Source organism: Mustela putorius, unplaced genomic scaffold (assembly GCF_011764305.1).
Source record: "Mustela putorius furo isolate JIRA1106 unplaced genomic scaffold, ASM1176430v1.1 tig00003867_pilon_pilon_pilon, whole genome shotgun sequence".
NCBI classification, from domain to species: Eukaryota; Metazoa; Chordata; class Mammalia; order Carnivora; family Mustelidae; genus Mustela; species Mustela putorius.
Window position 1 is genome coordinate 27,026,364 of NW_025422019.1, and position 11,011 is coordinate 27,037,374.

The following is an 11,011-nucleotide window of genomic DNA, read 5'->3' on the forward strand; positions in this document are numbered from 1 at the left end:
TTTTCCTTTCTTTGTTTTGGTGGGGTTTTTCCTGCATTTTAATTGCTTTACCCATTTGGTCTTGTTCTTCCTTTCTTTACTTTTTTTTTTTCCCATGAATGTTTAGATCCTCAATTTTTAACATGTTAAATGGGCATATACAAGCACATATAAAGTTTTAATCTGAAGGATTAAGGGAAACATTAGTGGATCCCAAAGTTGCTATGCTAATAAAATGTTCCAGAGTTCCCTGTGTTAATATCCATAACTGAAAAAAGGGTTCTGTTAACACTGGGTATCATAGCTAAGTTCTTCTGATACAAGAGTTATTTTTATGTTCAGCATCCCAGGCCACTCTGTGGTCAGTGAAAGAAAGAGCCCAGCATATAAATTCTAATCTGAAAAAAAAAAAAAAAATGATGCTTCAGTTTTCATATGTTGACATATTTTTTTCTTTATATCAGGATTATTGACAGCTCTTTTCTCTATAGATAGAACATCTGGAAATAAAAGAGGGAATGAGTTGCTCAAGGGCATTTGATTAGTAGCTTTCATGGAAGTTTAAGAGTCTTGACATCAAGTCCTTAACTTTTCTCACTTTACTTTGTTGACTTTTGGGTTTTGGTGCCACTGAGTTGCAATATAGTTTAGTGACTAAGCACCAAGTCTCTGAGGTTGGATAGGTTTGATTTAACATTTCATTTCTTCTACCTTGTAACTGTGTTAACACTATAACAACTAACATCTCAGTTTTCTTATCTGTAAAGTGGGAAAAAGCATAGTGCATACTCTCTGTATATAAGATTAAGAGAGGGAGTTTTATTTTAAGAAAGTGGCTTAGTAATTGTGGGAGCTGGCAAGTTTAAAATTTATAGGGCAGACTCACTGGAAAGAAATTCAAGAAAGAGTTGAAGACACAGTCTTGAGCCCCAAATGCAGAGGGTAGGGTACCACATTAGAAACTTAGGCAGCGTGTCTACGGTACTGTTTTGAGGCAGAATTCTTTCCTATCTGAGAAATCTCAGTTTTGCTTTAAGGCCTTCAACTGTTTGGATAAGACCCACCCCACATTGGGGCACCTCGTGGCTCAGTTAGTTAAGCATCTGCCTTCATGATCATGATCCCATGATCCCAGGTCATGATCCCAGTATCCTGGGACTGAATCCAGCAATGGGCTCCCTACTCAGTGTGGAGTCTGCTTCTCCCTGTCCACCCTCACTGCTCCCCCTTTCCCATGTTCTCTTTCTCTCAGTTTCTCTCTCAAATAGAAAATAAAATCTTGGGGGGGAAAAAAGACCCTCCAACATTATGGAGGGTAATTTCATTCACTTAGAGTCAATTGGTCATGAATGTTAATCACATCTACAAAAATACCTTCCCAGCAACATATAAAGTATTGTTTGACCCAACAACTGGGCACCATAGCTGGCTAAGCTGGAATAACCAATGTTTGGTGTAGAATACAAGTTAATGTGTAGGGAAATTGAATCACTTTGGTGGGACAGAGACTAGAGATGATTCTCTCTCTGCAAGCATGGGAGGTAGGGGAAGGGATTGGTGGTCTTGATCCACTGTCCTTAGAATCTTGTTATAAATTGTCATGGACGTTAAGACCTCTGATTTTCAAATGTTCAGTTCTGCCACTTACAACCTGTGGACTTTGGCAAGTTGGTAATTCTCATGTGGCTCCCCAGATTCCTTATCAAAGGGGATGCTTGTGATAGTTTCCTTATGATGGGAGGTTGTTTGTTAGGAGCAAATAAAGTGATACATTAAATCTCATAGGACAATGCCTGGCATATACTAGTATTCCATAAAAATGAGCTTTGTTTTGTCTTTGTTTTTGTTTTAATTTCACCTGATCTTTAATTCCCATGTGATTGGCTTATTACTAGGGTAAAAGACAATTTTGTAAAAGTGGGACATATTTGAGAATGAAAGAGGGGTTTGTAAATGTTTACTCTGATAAAGTAAACATAGACCAGAGTGTCCAAGGAAAACCAGGCCATATGGTGAATCTAGCTGTACTGAAATTTGCTGTAGATTTCCTTTTAGGGTTCAAAGTGCTTAATACATTAAGTTTCTTAACTTTCTGAAAATTTTTTTGGGTTTGTTTTGGTTTGTGTTCTTTTTTCTTCACAACAAGTTAGTCATCACATATAAACTAGGATGGACACAACTGCCTTAGGCGGACCCTATTCATTCCTTGTAGGTAGGTGGTGTTAGATAAAATTTAATTTTTCCTGAAGGTCCCTGCAGATGGAATTTCACTAGCTTTATGCCATCAAATTCAAGGTCTTGCTGCTATTATTCAATATGTAGGTATACCTACATGCAGGCTTGTCTGCCAGCCAAGTTCAAATCACTGAAAAAGTGATATTTATAGTTATCTTTATTTTTCTATGAGCAAAATGATTTCTAACTCAGAAAAACCACGTTGCTGTAACAAAACTATGGCATGCTTAAACCATGTAACATATGGGATAGGGATAAGGGGAAGTAAAATCCACTTTATAAATGTCAAATAATATATTTTATTTAATTGCTCATATAGTGCATGCCCTTTGCTTTGGTTGCACTCTTCTTCTCCACCCCCCACTACAGTTTTAAGGAAGTAATACATTTTCTTACCTTTGCCTTTCCTTCCATGATAGGCTATCACTGATAGCATCTGTCACCTTAAATCCACAAAGTATAAATGGTTTGCTGGTCCGGGTTCAGTCGGAAGAGCAAATGTAGAATAAAGAATTAGTAAAATGATTAAACTTTACACAATTCTGGTTGAGCCAATCTATATTAGTCTGCTGTACCTGCATCTGGTGATAAGCCTAATGTCAGCAAGGGCATTAGCTGGGAAGAGCAGATAGATATAAAGTAGTAGAGACCAAGGAACGGCAGGAGTCTGAGGACTAACTGGAACCACTCCTGTCCCTCACTGCCTCCAATATCAATATGCAGGTGATCTGCAGGGAAATGTGGCACACCTTGTGTAGATGTGCAGAGCTCAGGGTTCTGTGCAGTCGAAGGAAGAAGTCCTTTAGGTCTGGTTACACCCCTAAGATGAATGAGAATATCAGCAATCACATAACTGGGTGACAACAGGACTCACTCTAGGGTGACTTAGACCATAGAAGTGTCCTGCTTCTTCACTTGTGCCTTGTAAATCTCACACACATTTCTCTGGTGGCCCATTCTGACCCAGGAACCTGGAGAAAAGGAATCCTGGGCAAAGATACCACAAACAGTTTCAAGAAGCTTCTCATGGCAAAATGTAATTTGAGAAGTGCTTAACTAGTCACATATCCAAAACTGTTCTTGTGCCCCAGTCTTAGGAGGCCCTCTGCTTCAATGGAATCTTCTGTGGCTATTCTTGGTGATCTGCACATTGTTTAAGAACTATATTCTGGCAAAACTGAGTGATGTTAAAACAATACCACCACCTAATTTCAAGACCTCACTCTCCTTTCCTTTAGTAGTACTGTGTAAACCAAAACTGTCAAGAAATTATTCAGGTTGTTATGTTTAGAAAACAGAGTGTGGTCAGTGGTTAAGAATGTTGACTCTGGGATTAGCCCAGGTTTAAACCCTGCTTCTTTCTCCTACCATTTAGATGCTCCGGGGCAATCTCTGTTGAAACTTTCTCATCTGTGAAATGGGGATAATAATAGCAACGGCCACCTTTTGTGTGGGCCTTAAATATCTCAAACATATGAAGTGCTTCAATCACTGCTGTGCTTAACAAATCGTGACTAATACAATTATACCAGAAACCCACTTGAATAGGAATTTGTTGCACAATATTTCTAAGTCCTTGTGATTAGAAAAATTGATCTGTCTTTATCTTTTTAAAGATAGCTTGATCATCAAAAGAAAATACTATGTTGGATATGGATCTCTATTTTGATACTCCACCTTGTCACTTAGGTTCCCATGAGAGAATCCTTTCCTGAACTGATTTTACTGAAGCACTTGGTTTTGCCATCTGCTCTAACCTGAATGCCCATGACCTAAATTAAGGTGTTCATTATTCTCTTCTCTTCCCTCATCTCATAGATTTGGACAAGTAGGTTTGCCCTTAAAAAATGTGACAAGGGGGCACCTGGGTGGCTCAGTGGGTTAGGCCTCTGCCTTCGGCTCAGGTCATGGTCTCAGGGTCCTGGGATTGAGCCCCACATCGGGCTCTCTGCTCAGCAGGGAGCCTGCTTCCTCCTCTTTCTCTGCCTGCCTCTCTGCCTACTTGTGATCTCTGTCTGTCAAATAAGTGAATAAATCTTAAAAAAAAAAATGTGACAGGGGCCAATGCATTTATTAATGCATATTAATGCATAACTACTCAAACCTGTTCTTTTTCTTTTTTCAGTTATGTTCACTCAAAGCTATTGACATAGAAAGTATGTCCATTGAGTCTGCGAACAAACAGTAGCCCCAAAGTATTGATTTCTTGATATATGAGTAGAACCTGCTATCCTGAAAACCCATTCTAGGGAGTAGTACTCTGCCCCACACCTTATGGTGATGTGTTAACACAAGGTGGCTAGAATACTAGGCGGCTGTTTTTCTGAGCTTTCAAAGGAGCAGACTGAAACTTAGAGCCAAGTTTGTCCATATTTGACCATTTTCACCTTGTGAAGTTGTGAATGGAATTTCCCACCATGCATTAGGTGGAAAATGTGAGTAATTGAATTTGCTTCAGTGAGTAAAATATATATTTTATTATCATTCTTAGAGTTGAGGAAATTATGTTTTCTAGCTTTGTTGTACATAGATCAAAGAAGAGACTCTCATTTATGCCAGATTTCACTATATATTAAACGAGCTATTTTTGGTGAGATTATGAGGTAACCAAAACTCTTTCTAGTTTAATTTTACCTTTAACTGAATTCAGATTGCTTTAACTGAAGAGTCAAAGGGCCTGACCTCTAATTCATTAACATAACCAGAAGCACATGTAAGCTACTGGCTGCCAATGGTGCTTGCGAGTCAGTGACTATGGAATACACACAGCAGTCTTAGGGGGCTTACTCAGAGGTACTCTGGGGGTATTTTTAGGTACACGGCAGAGGGAAAAATAGAAAGAAAGAGAAAGAAAGAAATAGCATATAGTATGCAAAACTTTGCGTATAAACTGGCATCCAACTTTTCATAAAGTATAAGTCAATCATTCTTTTGATGGAAGAATCATGGAAATAATCCCTCCTTGCCCCCACAAAGATTCATCCCTAAATTTTATTTATTCTCGAATTCCTGAAAATTCCAGTGGCAGCTGATTAATAGTTTCTTATGAGACAAACTCTCTTGTGGAGTATTAGTTCTCAAAGCAAATTAACTTTTGGTAAGAATTTAAATAGCAGAGGAGAAGAATATAAGTCTGAAAATTTGCCTCCTGACACACACAGAGGTTAGGAGAGCAGAAAGAAAACCCTTTGTTGAACTGAAACAAGAGCACATTAAAGTGGGTGTTGGCTGAGCACTGCCTGACCCTTAGGGATTCTACCCTAGGAGGATTTTTGCAAATGTACTCCTTCTCCAGCTTTCTGTTTTACTTTTAGAACATCTCATTTTTGTAGGAACATTCTCATTTGTGAACACCTTAGAGAAATAAATTAGAGAAGGTAAAATTCAGATTTTTTTTTTCTGCCATCTGGCAAAGGGAACAAAAATATATGGGATATTTCCTGAAGTGTCATAATAAGAAGTAGTTTTCATCTCTTTAGTTTTGGTGTCATACCCTACCCCACCTCTTTATGCTGGAGTCATTCTAGCTGATTAACTCACCTTTATAATGTGGAGTCATCAGAACTGATTATCTCTGATTATTGTAGTTCTTATTGCCTTATTCATATTTTTATCTAGAGAGAGAGATTTGACCCTGGAGACGAATATCATGTAGGGTACCTTGGTCATTCTTGAATTTACGTTGCTTTCATTTTACAGTTTAATTCTCCAAATCGTATTTCTGTATTGTACATAAAACTTATGTCTTTGTCTCATAAGTCTGGGGCACAAGAAATATTGATAGTTTTGTGATCCAGAAACACCCTTCATCCGTAAACCGATCTGAGAGAATGATTCAATTACGTTATTATTATGCATTCATTGTGAAGCTATTTTAATCTCACCAAGAATCTCTTTGCTAACCGTTTTCCCACAAATATATTTTGATGAACCATATAAACCATATAAGGTCTCATTAACTCAGTCCCTGATACAGTAACTGGTAGATAATAACTACTCAATAATTTGAATGGACTGGTCTGATATTTTATATAAAGCAGCTGAGATTAAATAAGAATGTATGTAATGGCCCCAATTTGAAAAGCAAGTGCTAAATCTCCTATAATTAACTCAGGAACCAGTGTGTGTTATCCATTTTGCAGAACATTTACTGTTCCGCGCCCATTTCCTCCTACTCATCACTTATTCCATGATCACCCGTCTTTCCGGCCCCCCTGCTCAAGTGGACTTTCTGTAATACTGCTCAAAACTCTTAAGTGGCTTGAAGTCTCAGTTTTTCTTAAAGCACTGTTGTTATCAGCTGCTTCTGTAACTGCTACCTCTTTTTTTGAATCTGTCCTATTTTTTTTTATATAATTTTTTATTTTTTATAAACATATATTTTTATCCCCAGGGGTACAGGTCTGTGAATCACCAGGTTTACACACTTCACAGCACTCACCAAAGCACATACCCTCCCCAATGTCCATAATCCACTATTTTTGAGAGTACTGTGGCAGGGACAGAGCACTTTCAAGTCAGAAGGAATTGGGTTAGGATCTCCTGCAGGTATTACCTGCATTCACATAAATGAGGTAACTAATCCCATGGGACTCACTGTCCTCACCTATAAAATGGATACATGGATGCAGTGGCAGTGTCATAGGGTCCTTTTTGTAGATTAATTGTTTTCAATAAATTTTCCTTCTTTATATTTTGCTTAGTTTCTTTTGCCTCCATAGTTCAGGGCTTTGTGGTTTGTTTATTTGCATTTTTTATTTGTTTGTTAATGAAAATTACGTTTCCTTCCACTTAACACCAGTATTATTGCCTGAATGTGGCAAGCATTCCCCTCTCAGGTGTGTTTCCCTGCAAAGTACCTCAGCCATCATTATTGTGGACTGTATTACTGGAAGATGAAAAGTGATTTTTAACAAACATGTTCTATTTGGATTAGTAGCTCCGACCTCTTTTGGATGACTTTACACTGAGTGTACAGAAATACACGTTTAGACTTTAGTTCTATACTTTATTTTTTTAAGATTTTATTTATTCATTTGACAGGCAGCACAAGTAGGCAGAGCACTAGGCAGAGAGAGAGGGAGAAGCAGGCTCTCCGTTGAGCTGAGAGTCCAATATGGGGCTCAATCCCAGGACCCTGGAATCGTGACCTGAACAGCTGCTTATCCGACTAAGCCACCCAAATGCCCTAGTTCAATACTTTAAATAGTAGAACATCCAGATTCTGTGACCTTGCTGTCCATCATTATTTTACCTAATGATTGGATAAAAGATATTTTCGTGTTTGTCTCTATTCTTATATAGGTGGGAAACAAAACATTTAGTTTTTAAAGTAAAAACAACAACAAATAAACAAAAAAAAATTTCCTCATTGCTCCTCAAGACTAGCATTCTTTCTTTAGTTCCTTGCTATACAAAGTATGGTCCTTGGATCATCAGCATGAGTGTTAGCCTGAGAGCTTGTTAGAAATGCAGAACCTCAGGCCCTGCCTAGACCTGATAAATCAGAATCTGCATTTCCTTAAAATCCCCAAGTCTTTCCTATGCACAGTAGAGTTTGAGAACTCCTTTGAAACATTGATTTAAAAAAAAATTGAAAGCCATTTTTGGCCTGAAAGAAAGACCCAAAAACCAGAGGCAGTATTAAAATATCACTCATAAACTAGCAAATGGGGGGCTGAAAAAAGGTCTTACTTTTTAAGCCCGCCATAAGAAAGGGAAACTAATTGCCAGTAGATGTGACAGCCGGGAATGTCAGTCACGACAAAGGAGAGGGTAGAGTGGGTTTTTCTGCTTAGTGCTGAATGAAGCTATGGAAAAAGTTGTTCGTAACCACCCCGATGTTATAAAGAAAAAATTACCAAGTGACATAATCTAGATTAAAAGGAAATCTTAAAACTGGCTTTCAATATTTAAAGCTTATTTAACTAGTAACTCTTTGCCTGACACTGACTCATGTCATTTTATTTCATTCTTCTTTTGATCCACACAAATAGTTACATGGTTTAAAATATATTATCATGTCACCTTTTTGAATAGGTTAGATGAAAAAAAAATTTTAATACTGGGTGATGAACCCTATGGCCAAACCTTGATGAGACAATGTTGGCAATAAAGCAGTGATTCTAGGCAAGAAAAAAAGTCCTTTTCCCCTTTTTACAAATAACGAAAATGCATTATTTATGCCTCCTTTTTCAATATTGGGCTCACAGTTAATTGACGAGAAGTTTTGTGACCATTTAGTCTAGGTGCTTCTCTGAATGTCAGAGTTGCCCATCTCAATTTCGTTTCTGAGATCAAAATGTCTGGTTTGGTCTGTGCTGGAAAAGATGCAAAGTTAATGTAAAATAAAAAGATTTCTGCTTTCTTGTAAATGGACTCGGGCTATTATTATTATTATCATTATTATTTTCCTCCGATTCCCATGTCAAGAGCTAGGTTCCTTTCCCATACTTGGTATGTAGTACATCTTTTTTCTTGGAGTTAATTCTCCCAGTCTGGTGTGTCAGCCAGGATAAACAACACTTGATGAATGAGACTCAAGGTGTTTAGTCACCTGAAACAGCTGTTTGAAGTAACTCTACACACAGCCTAAGGCCTGTGTTTTCACAGCTGTGAGAACTCTTCAAAAGCTTTCCCTCTTGGCCTCACTCTTTGCTGCGGCTTTAAACTCTTAGCGCAAAATCTGGACTATTTCAAAAGAGCAGAATGAAACTAGAGACAGTAATTTTGCATGATTTTGAGCCAAAAATGGCCTAAAATAAATAAATGAAGTATATTTGAAAGTGCTTTACCTAGGTGGGCTATATATCTGAGAATTGTTCTCCCTCTCTACATCCCCATATACTCTCTTAAAAGGGAGATGTGTGGCTGAAACACTACGCTTTGTTTATATGGCAGTATTTTCATTTTCTGTTCTGATCCTTTGACACCAGGGCTAAAATCTTATGAGCTTGGAACTATATGTACCTGAATTAAGCTCAGGGAATTGCTGGATGTTTGAGAGAGTTCCAGGCTCATAAATTGACCTAAGGTGATTAAAAATGGCATTCTTTGCCAGCCTGCTTAGGTGATTCCGGCTTTTGAAGTTCCTCTGATGTCTTCTATTGGCCTGGCATGCGTAACTCATAGAGCAAACTTAAACGTGACCACTACGTTTGTTATAAGGCCCAGACTTCCTTGGGTCTGTTTCAACAGCAGCTGTTTTTCTTCCTCTTGTATATAATGAAAAGGACATAGTTGCTTCTCACAAAGAATCCCATTACTTCTTGTTAAAGAGATGTAAGGATCATCATTTTTTGTTCAGAATGACGATCTCTCTCTTTTTTCCTTTAACATAGAGATTTTTATTTCTGATTTTTTAAAAAGATTTTATTTACTTAATTGAGAGGGAGAGATTGAGAGAGAGAGCAGGAAATATCGAAGGTCAGAGGCAGAAGCAGACTCCCTGCGAGCAGGGAGCCTTATTTCTGAATTTTAAAAGTAACGTTTACTTGCCTTTGAAAAAATTTTCGTGTGATTCCTAATAACTATGTTCCCAACCATTCTCCTGTATTTAATTAAACAGAATCATAGGTATAGTTTATCCATTCACTTCATGAATATGAATTTAGTGTCTGATAGGTGCTGAGAATTGGGTTAAGTACTGAGAATACAGAAGTAAAATAGACAAGGTCCTGCCACCACATGGCTTAACATCTGATTGGGAAAACACACATTAAATAAGGAACAAAACAAACAATGAGTATCTTACAATCAAGGTAAGGGTTACAAAGGAAGGGCCAGGATGGAGTGAGAGCACATATTCCTGAATGGTTACTATCTCACTTTCTCTGAATCCTTTGATTGAAGGTAAAGTTAAAATCAATACTGATAATGACTTTTTATTATAGTATTATCTTAGTGCATTAGTTATTATAAGAAAGTCCTTTTTATTATTATGTATTTCATGTTGACTCACACAGTACTTTAGCCATTATACATTTCTGATCTCAGTTTTCATAAATATGTTAAAATTTAAATGCATTTTTATTATCCTCAAATATTTATGTAAAATATTCAGCAGACTTGACACATGGCATTGGGGAACGATGGAATTTATGCTCGTTTGTTTAGTCATGTCTTCTTCTCCGAATGATTTCCTATGACAAAGATAGAGTCAGGTTAAATAAGTTTATTTCTTCATTTACTAATTCATTCATTGCACAATTTATTGACTACCTACTATGTGCCATGTTTGTTCCTGGGAACACAAAATGAATACATTTGTAAGCTAGCAATTATTTCTGTGACTAATAAACTCTGAAATTTCAGTGGCTGAACAAGAGTAGGCACATTGGAACACCAAAGGTCCCTGTCTGCATCTTATACTCCTTGAAGTAAGAACCATGGTTTCTTTTCCAAATGGTTGAAAAAAAAAATCAAAATGATATATGAAACTATATGAAATTCAAACTTCAGTACCAGAAATAAAGTTTTAATGGAATACAGCCACATTCATTCATCTACATACTGTCTTTTTAGTGGTTTTGCTCTACGATGTCAGAGTTGAGGAGTTGCGACAAAGGTCATAGAGCCCACAAAGCTGGAAATATTTACTACCTGGCCCTTACAGAAAAAGTTTATATCAGCAGATCCTTGGTCTAACATAATCAAAGTATATTTCTTATTAATAAAATGGCTGTTCCTGATCCATAAGCATCCCTCCTCAAAATAGTGTTTCAAGGACTCAGCGTGCCTCTGTTTCTAATCTCTGGGAGCCGTCTTTAACACAGTGTCCCATAGTGTCTGTGTATAT